This window comes from Brienomyrus brachyistius, chromosome 23, assembly GCF_023856365.1.
Source record: "Brienomyrus brachyistius isolate T26 chromosome 23, BBRACH_0.4, whole genome shotgun sequence".
Taxonomy (NCBI): Eukaryota; Metazoa; Chordata; class Actinopteri; order Osteoglossiformes; family Mormyridae; genus Brienomyrus; species Brienomyrus brachyistius.
The window spans coordinates 13684347-13697190 of NC_064555.1; the positions used below are offsets into that span (position 1 = coordinate 13684347).

At 45.5% G+C, this 12844-nt stretch overlaps 1 protein-coding gene across 1 annotated transcript in view; it reads right to left on the bottom strand.

Moving 5' to 3' along the window:
• Positions 1 to 12844, bottom strand: part of LOC125718645 (protein S100-A1-like) — a 217968-nt gene that overhangs the window by 139381 nt on the left and 65743 nt on the right. The window lies entirely within an intron of this gene.

Below are 12844 nucleotides of genomic sequence, written 5' to 3' on the forward strand. Positions count from 1 at the left end.
GATTGATACTATCTCACCCACCCCCCTCTCCTCACACACGCGCACACACACACACACACACACACACACACACACACACACACGCACACACGTTCTGACTCCGGACTCTCTAGGTTAAGGGGTCCTTCAACGCTAATCAAAATAAATGATCATTTTCCTAATGTGAGTGGTGAATTTGTCACATCAATCCAATTACCCAGTAAAGTGCTAGCCTCTCCGCTATTCCCTTTACCGGTCTTACTGGGTTTACGCTTTCTTCATAGATTCATTTAAAGTCTCTTTCCACTGTCTTGTTTTCCTTTCGTTTTTTTTTTTTTTGACCCAAATAATCCTTGAGGGCTTAAATCTTCCAAGAGAAAAATATGCATTTGCCATCACCCCCGCCCCTCCCAAAACATGGGCAAAAATAAACAGATACAACAAAATAGAAAGGGGATCATACCCAGCTCACTCCAGGAATAGGAGTCAAAACTCAGCAATGCTCTGAATGTGAAACAGCTGCACAGGATGTATGAAAGACTGAAAGACAGTTGCATCACAAAGCATGACGAGGTTGTGGCTCTCTAATATTAGTGTCATTAACTGTCTTCTACTGCCTTAGATGTCTTCCCTCTGTTCTTCCTCATGGTTTGGGGTTCAACCTCAAATCTATAACTATAACCCCATACCCATAGCTTGTACATCAAAGGACACCATCATAACTTCGCGATCTGAAACCGATCATCTGATATCTGGCAACATGGCATGCAAAAAAGGCACAAGTGACTATGTTTTCCTAGAGAGAGAAGGAGCAACAAAAACTTGACCTTGGACTCTGAAGCGTCATGAAATTCCTTTCGGAAATGTAGGCCAGTGAAGTGCAGGGGACTGTTTGCCAGCGAAGTGCAGCAGACATTAGTTTATTAACAGGCAAATGACTTATAAAAGTCGAAAGGCCGTGACATTAGCGAGAGAAAGAGGAGGCACTTCCATTAATTCCAATAATTTTTTCTCTCCGGCTCCATTTCCAGAATGAGCCATAAGTGAGCATTTCAATGCCGCTTTAGGACAGAGGCTGCCCCTCTGACCCAGCGGAGCATTTCGGCTGCCCTCCTCCTTCAGCTAGGAAGCCCACTTAGGTCTCTCTGTGTGCAGCTTTGAAAATCACCCCGAGGGGGTCATGCTGTCCAATGGCCTCAGTGACCTTTGACCCCCACAGGCTGTCGTCCTTCATCACCCAGGCCTCCATCTTGGATGTTGCAGTCGCCTAGCAACGGTAACCAGGATGGCTGCTCGGAGACCAGGGGCTATCGATCCCTCAGATAATAAATGGACTGCAGCCAAACTCAGCTCATCCCCTCCTGGTGCCTCCGCAGCCGAAGTCCTGGGTTTTCGCTCCTTTCTTCCCTTGGAATTAATTTTGCAGACGCAGACCCTGTTCCAGGAGACTGGGTCCAAAAAGGGACACATTCAGGCCCGGAACTCCCCTGAATCAATGTCTCTGAAACAAGGCCTGGCTCCCGCTGGCCTCTGTTGTATTAGAGCGAGCTGTTGGGTGGAGAAGCAGAGGGGTAACAGGAAAACAGAGATCAAGAAGGAAACATAGAGGCTGATAAATTGGTTGGGAAATTCTACAGATGTGTGCGCAGTAACAAAAATGCCTCACGTTCACATTGCATCTCCCTCCCCAGAACCCCAAAGACCGGTCTGGAGTCATTAAGATGCAGTGAAGTCCAGGTCGCCGCACTGCATTTTGGTCATTTACAAAGGTATGTCTAAGACGAGCAAATATACGAAGCTGCGAAAATTCCAGTGCACACAATTATTTGCATACGAAGTACACAAGGTCAGTGACCTGCGTATGTATTACTGCCGACAGTATTAATAAACAAATAATCAATCTCATAGTGACCACTGTAATAAAAGGCATTAATCTCTGTTTCCCCACAAAGAAGCACACGTTCCAGTGCCGGGTGCTGGATGCCAAGGCGTAACTGCTGCCAGAGACTCGCCTGTAATATTCTTGCAAGAGCCATTGACTGTCAAGCATTTGGAACCATTAAATACATTAAAAACTTCTTGTAAAATGTAACCTCTGTATTGTATTCAAATATTATTATGTGAAATGAACCCAGCAGAATCTCGCCAATTTCCAGTTAATGCTACCTGGATATAACTGGATTTCAGCCATACTGAGCTGCGAAAAGAATAACGAATTATAAAACTGAAACTCTAGAATAATGTGTTAAATACTGATCACTGTTGATTTTTCTTTATTACGAGGGTGAAAATGTACAGGAACAGTCAGAAGTACAAAAGAATACAGCCCCTCACCCCAATTTGTCAACATTAGGGGCAACTGACTGTTTCATGCATCAGCACAGCGAGAAGTAATGAACAACTGAAATCAGCCAGGGGGGAACGAAGAGGTTACCGTAGGACATGGGGGTGCCTAGCACCTGGCACATGCACTGGGGGGGGGGGGGGGGGGCTTGGGCTCCACCTAGAAGCTAAAAAACAAACATGGGACACTGGGGATGGGGAGGGCAGGGGCACCGAGGTGGGAGTGTCATGTGCGAGACGCTGTTCCTCTCCCACTCATCCTACAAGGGTCCTGGATGAGCCGCCCTCTATAAGAGGACAAAGGTCAGGCACCTTTGATCCAGTGCTCCCATGCTGGGGGATGGGCGGCGCTTGTGGTGTAAATACAATTACCTTAAACAGTTTAAGACATGGGGGGTGGATTCTCATTTTCGTGCACGTGCGGAGGTTAGGCGGAGGGGGTGGCCACAGTGATTACAAACAGACACTAATCTGCCCCTCCCTAGTTGGGCCCACCACACAGAATAGTCAGGATGTATGGGATCTCTGCGGGATTATATAGGCAGGGAATTCTTCAGTAGGGCATCCCCGGATTGTGCCACAACGTCTTGGACATACTGTGAACCAGTATGAGTCAGAGCAGGTATTTGCAGGTGCTTTTTTATATACTCTGGTCAGAGTTCACACAACGGGTTCAACCAATCACAGCAGACCACCAGAAAGAAAGACTTACAATAGAATGAGTGAAAAGACACCGAGGGATCTCAGGCCAGGGAGGCGGGTCCATACAGTGTGCTGCTGGGAGACGGTGTCCGCTCCTCCGGAGCCCCAGCCTCATGCACTACACTGGTCAGCCACTCATCCAGATGGTCCTTTTGGCCCCTGGCCACAGATGGCCGTACGGCACGCGGCTGGACGCGGACTCGACCCCCCGCAGCTGCCCACTATGGACAGGTCAGAAGCTCCCCAGCCCCACCCCCAGTATATGCTAATGCGTTTGTCCCCCCCCCCCCCCCCCACAATGAGATGAACTAGCAGTGTCCGCTGCCCCCCATCCCCCAGCTCCAGGTCTTTCGCTGGTCACTCCACATTCATCAAATATGAATTGGACTGTGGCTCGAAGCAAATATGACAGCCAGAGGGGAGGTGAGAGGCTGGGTGGGGGCGGGGCAGAGTGGGGAGGGGGGGCTGCAAAAAAACCTCAAAGAACAGCAGGAACACTAACAGGCCAGTGGCTGAGGGACCAAGGAACTTATATTGACCATTTGTTTCTTTCTGGATTAGGAACAAAAAAAAATACAAAAGTAGGAGGCGTCAAGGTGGAGAGAAGGTCTGTCTGGAAGGCAGCTTTCTGGTCTGAAGCCAAGCAGCCCAGCTGTCCTGTTCAATAGCCAGGCGAGCAGATACTGCAGCCGCTCCACCTCAATCAACCGATTTAAAAAACCCCACTGCTCTAACTCTAATGTTCCACGATCAAACGACAGTGGCGCCACAGAGGGCCTGACAAAGACATGGTTTTGTGGGTGAAACCCAGGGGCCGGGATCGAACGGTGGAAGCCTCCACGCCCGCTGGAGCCTCTCTGCCCACAGAGAGGCGGCCCCGGGGTCGGCTGTGCGGAGTAATGCGCAAGACCATCGATAAATCAATAGGCCGCACGTCACTGCAGGACCAAGAAACCACAGAAGCCTGACATTGATCGTCGAGGTGTGTGTGTGTGTGTGTGAGCGTGTGCAAGTGGATTGCGAGAACACGATGGCTGAGGGTCGCGGTGGAGCGGGGAGGGGCGAGGAGGTGGGAGGGGCAAACACACGAAAAGGCAATCACGGTAGCCACCAGGGTCAAAGGTCACCACGGCCATCCGTGTCCCTTTGTTGAGCAGCAAGGAGGCTGGGCTGCATGCGCCCATCAATATCTCAGCGGTGCTTATCTCTTTACGAAGTCCACCTGACTTCTCTCTCCCCAGCACAAATGGCGATGAATGTCCCAGACCGGCGATACGTTCATATGCTACTAAAAAATGCTAGGAGGTTTTGAGTTCGACTCTGGCATAAAAATATGGCAACAGGCATCGCAGCCATATGGATGCACAAAGCAGAACAAAGAGATTAAAAAACAGGGATGGAGTATGAGTTAATGATCTAGAAATGGTGCTCATGCATGGTTCCAATCATTTAACATGGATATTCTCTCTGAAAAAAAAAACCTCTCTACTTTCGCCTGCTTCTATCTGCAGTCTCTAGTTAATGAGCTCGTCTCGTGATCGGCTTGGTCCGGTGTTAATGTGTCCTCCATTGACAACCTGCCATTTCCACGGCTCTGGGATGCAGGTATGCCATCAGTAACGGCTGACACGTCCTCTTCTGTGTCCTTCACTTCTTTCTGCTTTTGTTGGTAATGAAAAAGAAAAAAAATACTTGCCACACTTTATCAAATACCATGCTTTTGTTCACCAGTGGGTTAATGGCTGTGCTGGTGCTCCAACGGTAACCTACCATTCCAAGGACCATGTTTGCTTGACCTCCCCAGTTGGGTCAACTGCATAAGCTCTCCATCTTAAACATAACACTTTGATGCGAGTGTCACCCTTTTATCTGCATGGACAGACACCTTTAAAAGCTTCCATGAATACAGACAGATAAAACAAAATCCAAGCGTACAAACAAAATCCAAGAAAGGCTGATACAAGGCACCAATTTTCATCCTTTAGAGAACATTAAAGTGAGCTGATATTCAAACAACCATTTTCAAAATACCTAAATGGCCAATTCTGCCAGAACACCAACCAAAAAGAAAAAAAAGAAAAGAAAAAAGTAAAAGCATAAAAGCAAAACGACAACACTTGCGTGTGATGAAAGGAGGCTCGCCTTCGGGCGTTAATTTCTCCGGGTGACCCCAGCAGCTTCGGCCGTGTCCGGTTCGGCTGCGGGCGGATCGCCGCTAAATGACAGGTCGTGTCCTTTTTTCCGGCGGGTTTCCATAGAAACCGATGATGGAGCGTGCTATCGATCGCAGTGTCCAGTCGGAATTGTGTTGCCCCTGAACCGACATTTTTTCCTGGAGTGATGGGCGTCGATCGATACCCCATATTGAGGCCTATATGTTTTTGTCGCGTTCCTTGGCTTAGTTGGACCGTAGGGGAGGAATCGGATGAGCCGCATATATACAGACTCAAGTATCAACCACTCTTCGAATTTTATATTTTTTAATAGACAACATATAGACCTAATAGATAAGCTGCTTAGGAATATTCATCTAACTGTTTGGAAGCGGTTGTTGTTTGCACCAGTGCTGCCAGACCCGGTCCTGTACGTCCATTTACTCCTCTTTTCGATTTACAGTTCGTTTGCTTGATGTTGTTTAAGAATTTATTACTCATCGTCTAAATCGTATAACTACGACGGGTTTTACATGTCGGCTAATTAAACTTCCATTTGTGCTGTATGTCAATGTTATTTTGAAGTCTGAATTCTGTTATGCGTTCATAACAGTACTGAAGTGGTCGGGGCCGTATTTAGCTGCGCGACTTTTGTTAGCATAACCCACAATGCAAATAAAGTGCTGCCTAATCCCCCATCTAAATGTTTTTTTGTTTGTTTCGTGCCTTTCGTGTTTTTTTTTTAACGAAAACGTCGTTTGTTTCTGTTTTTCTACATTAAAAAAACTTTAAACACATCTGATAATGATACTGGTTTACTATAAAGGATCATTGTGTGAATAATTATACATGAGTGTCAATATATGAATATGAAATAAAGGCCAGCTACTAAGGTAAAGACGGTTTTCGCCGTCCTTAGCTGCCAATCATCACTTTCTCACGCTCCGTACTTTCCCACGTCCACTCCGCTGCTCTACCAAAGCAATGAGCACCGACGCCGATTTATCTCATTTAGTCTATATCATGAGAACAGATGTAGCCGAAGGTCGCCACGCTGTTAGGTAATTCAAATGTTTAACATTTTAAAGGCGAAAAAAACGGACCGAGGGGAGCTCGTTTAAACCTCGCCCGAAGGACCCCCCCAGCCAAGGGTCCTGGATGGAGCCTCACTGCGTCGGATTCAAAAGGTGGCCGTCCCTTAAGGTATTTCTCATGCCCCGAGGCAGTCATCGCAATTCTAGCAGAGATGAAAATATTGAAACTAAAGTGCACAAGGGACAAAGGGGGATTAGGTTTCCTCTGCCCTTTTGCCCTAGTAAGAGAAATGCCCTTCACCAATGTGCAAAACTTATCAATAAACGCAATTAAAAAAAGGAACATTAACAAACGAATGAAGTTCGCAAACAAGTTTAAGACGCAACTTACATATCCGTCTTATTTGGAATTGCGTGGGCTATCAGGTTCAAGATTGAATCTGATTTAAAAGAGCTAAATCAGTGTTACACGGCAGGTATATAACAGCTGGGAATTATTAAAAGGATGCAGTAAAAAAAACCTTTCTTGGTGCACGCGCGCCTATTGTTCTAAATTTACCATAGTTCAAAATCGGTCACCGCCAGTTTTGAATAGGATGATTCAAAGACGAGAGATATTGTGGGGTTGGGGGGAGCGGAGGTGGCAATTGGGGGGTGGGGGTTATGGTATCGATCGGAACTGCAGTCTGTCACGGTGGGAGAACAATGAAACAGCGCGCTCCACATTCGGCCGCTCGGGCTCCTGTCGATCAATCGGGTGGGGGTGGGCGGGGGGGCGTCGTCGATGGGAGAAGTTGGGTGTCTCCATGGAGACGAGGTAAGCCACCATCCATTGAGCCTACAGGAAAATGAAAGTGTAAGACGGTGCTCCAACTGTACCTGGTTGAAACGGGCATTTGCCTGTATACGCTGTGGAGTTTGTGGTTTTCTTGGACTTTTCAATCGAGGTCAAAATATTCGCCCCTAATAGTAAAACCAGCGCCTTCAGGCTCCCCATGTAATTAGTTGTGCCGGTATGTTAAACAGGGCAATCCATAGTTGACCTGTTATAGGCAGTGCGTGGAGGTAGACATAAATGTGTTTAAAACACGTCGAAAAGCAGCAGGACCTAAAAATCTTATCCAGAATAAAACTGCTAAATTAGATTTACGCATATATCATTCGTGATTATAAATGCATACTTATTAAGCAATCGCCAGGGCTTAAGGGTAAAAAACCTATATATTGTGTATTTTTTATAGATATAATTAAGGAGTAAACTTTATTTGTTTGGTATCTATGCCGCTTGGTAAACTCCTTGCTAAGATTTGCTATGCGTTAATTACTGATTTTCACTTGTCATTCTGTGCATTCTGTAAATATTGATAGATAAATGCTTCTCGTTGGTTAATAAACTGGTTAATTAATTAAGAATTACGAGCAGTGTGCAGTTTGTTCATATGGTGTATGGTTTTCGAATTATAAATAAAATTGTGACTAAATTAATGTACAATGGTTATAGTGTCGTGACTTAGTAGTTCTGATTAGCCGTATTCAACGTACGACATGAAACAATGTATCATTTTTAATGTTTTTTTTTTAAGACAACCAAGTGTTCCACATGGCGTTTGAGCCATTAACTGTCACGTGACTTGCTAGAGATAGAGGAAAGAAAGGACCACAACCTTCCACACTGTGGGCGAAATTGCAACCACTTAACTAAAAGGTCTAGACTCTTTAATAAGGTAGTGCATTACAAAGTATTACAGTGATGATCGCGCTTTCTCGCCACGGAGTCTAGGCGTCCTAGTGAGACAGTAACAATCTTGCCTGTAGTGTGGTTGACATGCAATCCTCGCCATCTCTCCCGTTGGGACATGTCATGAGGGTACCTTTGCCTGGCCATCTGCTGTGAGAATTTTTCCTTGTCAAAAATAATGATAAATAATAATTCTTATTGCAGCTGGAATTAACATGAAAACCTACATGGTTTTCACCAAGAGATTTTTTTTCTTCACAAATTTAGTTTTTGTAAGGTGCATTTTAAGTTCACTAAAACGTAATACTACGTATTACGTAAGCCTACATGTATTCCTACAAATGGCATTCATATGAAATATGAGTTCTATATTAAAAAGAGTATTGTTGAATCATATCTATAACTTAGGGAACACGCATTTTCTTATTGTAAAACTTGAGGTAGTTTTATGAGTATTGATGACTTACAGTGTTTTTGTATAAAATATAACTGCAAACTTTAAAAAGACCAAACGGTTTGCTTAAATGCATCAAGTTTTTCCAAGACCGCAAGAACAGTATTGTGCAATAAAGTGTATACTTAGATAAATATTGACCAAAAGTGTATTTTTTTTTTTAATTTTGCAGTCCTAAAAAGCAAAGATAATGGCATTGGCACTGATTTTGCTACGTCCGTGTCAAATACAGCAGTCTTCTGAATGAATGGAACATCGCTCATCACCGATGGTGAAATTGCTCCATTTTTACAGTGATAAGTAGCAGGACAGGAATTACGACCTGTAGGCAAAGGCTTGACCACACGTGACTGGAAAAGCTCTTTCTGCCTTATCTTCTCCCCGTCCGCCCTCCCTGGGCCCGATGGGCTGCGATCTGACGGTTCGCCCGAGGTCCTGTACTCCGCGCTGCGCTTCGAGCTGCGGTGGGAATGTAAATCGCTCTGCGAGTGTCCGATCTGGAGGGTGGGGGCTGGGGAGGATAGGGCAGGAGAGGGGAGGGGGCGCAGAGCGGTTGCTCTTGGGTCCTGTTGAGATGAAACACTCTCAGCTTCTCAGCCCGAACAGAAGGGGCGGATATGGGGTCATCGGCATTGAGCCTCAGTGGGCGAGTGAAAGGACTACAACTTTCTCTCCCTCAGGCGGATGTTAGTTGCCGTTGCCTTTGCAAATTTCTAATCGAATATTTTCCATCACTATAACCATGACGGGTATTACATGTAGGCTAATTAAACTTCAATGTGTGCTGTATGTCAATGGTGTTTTGCAAATTTTGTAAAAAAAAATTATGAATAATGCATTTCCAGCATTCCCCAAATATACGGAAATGGAAATGACGGATGCACGTGTTTAATTTAAGAAGATAACATAAAACATGCCCAGGACATGCGTAAGAGGAAAGGCATTTGATACAGGACAGTGTGTCTTGTTCCTTAAATGCAGCGTACAAAAGCCACATATGGGATTAAATGTGCCTAAGACAGGGCACGATTCATGTTTCGATGTAAAAGTCGCGCCACTGTTTAGACAATATGCAATACTTTCATCTTAAGAAATGATAAAACTTACCGTTAGGCCTGTATTTTTCATGCAGTCGATAAAACATACGTTCTCTAATTACTGCGACAGTCTCCCTGCCCTCCAGAATTATGCTACTTAGAATAATGACGCATTTCACGTCCACCTCAAGGTATTCCTTTGACATTGACGATTCTGTAAGACAAATTAGGCCTATGTCAATAATTTAAAGAATAATATAACATACGAAGTGCGTGTAAATAAATGAGATTAAACGAAAGAGCAATTAAACGTAGTTAAACATTACTGACGTCATTACGAAATCAAAAAGACGTATTTGAAGTTGTTCGTTGAATTCCACAAATAGACTCCTAATTAGAGAAAGACTGTAATTATTAGGATTATTTGTACCAAATCTAAGTATTTGGTTAAAGGTTTCAGAAGTGCAAAGCACTTCGGGGTATATTACTACGTCTGCAGTATTGACCAAAAATTGCGAATGCAATGGCGCCACCTCGTGGTCATCAAAACTATACAGCGAAATCGTACACTGTACTTATGTGCCCAAAGAGTGGTGATTTACAACGTTTTGATGGTTGCGGACTGGTCTATACGGCGAATCCATGTACGATTTCATAATTTAACAAGTTTAACAAATTCCATTTTTTGAAGCGAAAAAATCACCCTAACGTTGGGGGCTGTGAAAAATTGAAAATATATGCCTATAGTTTATTTTTGGAAATTAACCAACCCTTCCATAAAGCACGGTACCCCGTCCTGGTCGAAAACTGGCCACGGACCAGGGGTCAGGAATCCGACTGTAGAGGATTAACTAAGCCTCTAAACTAAGAGGAAAAAAGGTCTAAGTCTTGTGCTTGTCGTCTTTCTGGGATGGATCGCGAACCATCTCTTTCCGCAGGAATGATACCTCCCAGGCCTACTTGGGCTGCTCACACCACAAATGCAGGGAGGGACAATAGCCTGGAAAATGGCGGATTTAGGCTGCAGCCTGTCCAGCTGAGTCCCCATCTGGTCCCATTGTCATTCCTGTCCATATTGTCTTAACTGGCCTGAAAGCAATAGAATGAATAAATGAACCTCAATTTAACTGTAGAAAAGAGTCCATTGCTACAGTGAATTATTTAGCACTCCTGCGTCTGACTCCTAGTTAAAATAATAAATGCATGCCAAATTAAATCACGAATCTACTTGCCCAATAGAAACCAGTAGTGGCTACCAGATCAGCAGTAAAATGTGTATGCTTAAGTACACCTTAAAATGTTAAAAACCATTCTTCCTCTGTTGTGTAACAGGTTATTTCAATTCATGACAGAACATAGAAAAGGAGTGTTGACTTTCAGGACATGTATAGTGATAAGAGTACTTGTGTGTTTGCTTTGAGCTCAATGGTTTTCTTCGACTATCATCGGAATTTCACTTTGGTGTGGCAGCTTCTCGGCCCAAATGACAGCTGTTGTGCCAGTTATTGTTCCAGACAGGCAGCCCACACCTTCAGACCTGCCCCAACGTCACTGTGCCAAATTCTCCATGGGTCAGTGAGAGGAGCAGGAGTGGCCAGGCAGGTTCACGTGCACGTGGGTGGGTCACAGCCCTAAGTGCACGATGGAGTTCGATAACGACACGACTGAGGCCTGATTTAACGTCACACATGCCTGCATGCAAACGGAACCACGGCTGATATTAGAAACTCAGGGTGACACGTGACAGAGCTGTGGGCTGGGGCTGCGTGTCCGGGGGATTTGGGTCGGCTTAGCAGTGGATCAGCGAGGTCCTGGTTGTGTTTACTACAGGAAACGTGGAGCATGAACCAGGAGAAACTTCCCCACACAACAAACTTTATTTAAAACTTAATTGTTCTGCTTTATTTCCCCTAAGCCAGAAAAGATAAAAGATCAGATATTTATCTATTAAAAGTGCTTGTTTTATTCCGAATCGTTAGTGGAAGGTTCATTTGCATTTGAGCTGCAGCCTGTTTCATATCTATCACGCTGGGGCACATGACTCATGGTCCACTGGGCGTGCACGGGTACACATGGGTACACATGAGCACCTCGTCCTCTCCCAAAGGCTGCCGCTCCCCTGCAGTACGACCACCTCTTTAATAAGACGATAAAAGCACAATAGGATATATTCCCGGCAGGGCGTGTTTACCTTGGCTCGGAGACAGACAGCAGACTTTGAAGCCCTTCCTGACAAAGGCAAGCCTGCCGGGCTCACAGATGCAAATGAAGACAGACATGCGGATCTATAGGTATCTTTTGTCTTGACAGCCATCAAAACAGATCAGGCCGGAACTCTCATATATTCACCAAGGACCCTCCCCCCTCCACTTTTACGCCCACCTTCTCGGTCTCAAAGGATCAGTACACAAAAGGGGGTGGCGCCCAGCTTCGAAGGAACACGCCCACATTCACTAGCTCAGTGTTTGCACGGCAACTTCTCGGCAGTCGTAAAGGGCAGATGCTTCCCCCGGCACTCGCCAGCTGGAGTGGCGGCCAGCCCCTGTGAAGGCGGCACAATGGGTGGCATTAGAGAGATGTACTGTAAAAATGGACCCAGGCCCGTGAAACTCAGTCAGAGGAGAGGCAGCAGGGTCTGTCTGGGGTACAGCTTCATGCAGGACCGACCACGACGAGGTGGAAATATCAGCAATGGATTTTTACAGAACTAATACAAGTAAACAGTATCAACACACTGGGGTGGTGTTCAGTTCAATGAGCTGAGCCTTCGTGCCTATGACTGGAAGGCTGCCGGTTCAAATCCCAAGGTCAGAGGGCGATTTTGTCTCCAGGCCCTCACGTTCTCCAAGCATTGTCCGTCCCTGGTTTTGCAAAAAGGTACATTGCTTTGGATAAAAGTGTCTTCTAAACCAAACAGTGTGAAAGCAAAAGAGGGGAATGATGCGGAAATCCAAAAGGACGCAAAAAAAAAAACAATGGGCAGACATCACTACACCCTCTGATGAGGAGCGTTGGCGGTTTTTCCCTCACGGTGTCACTATATCGAATGAACCTGCAGCCGGGGTCTGGTATATTTTACTGGCAGAGATTAATAAAAGCATCGATGATTTACAAATGGAGCTTCAACTGATCTGCGCAAAGCGAGGAGCCGTCCATAAATAGACCGTCTGCGGGCGTCTAATTACGGAGACTCTGGCCCTGCATCCACGGACACCAGACAAACGGCAGCGAGGGTCCTCTGGCGACCAAACACAGGGGGAACCAGGACCATCAGACCCGAAGCAGCAGGGAGAACAAGGTAGAATCAACAGAACAAAATTACATGCAGCACATGGCTGACACGCTTATTGCGTTCCACAGCCGCCCTGGGTATTATTTTGCATCCGGAAGCAGGATGTTTTACT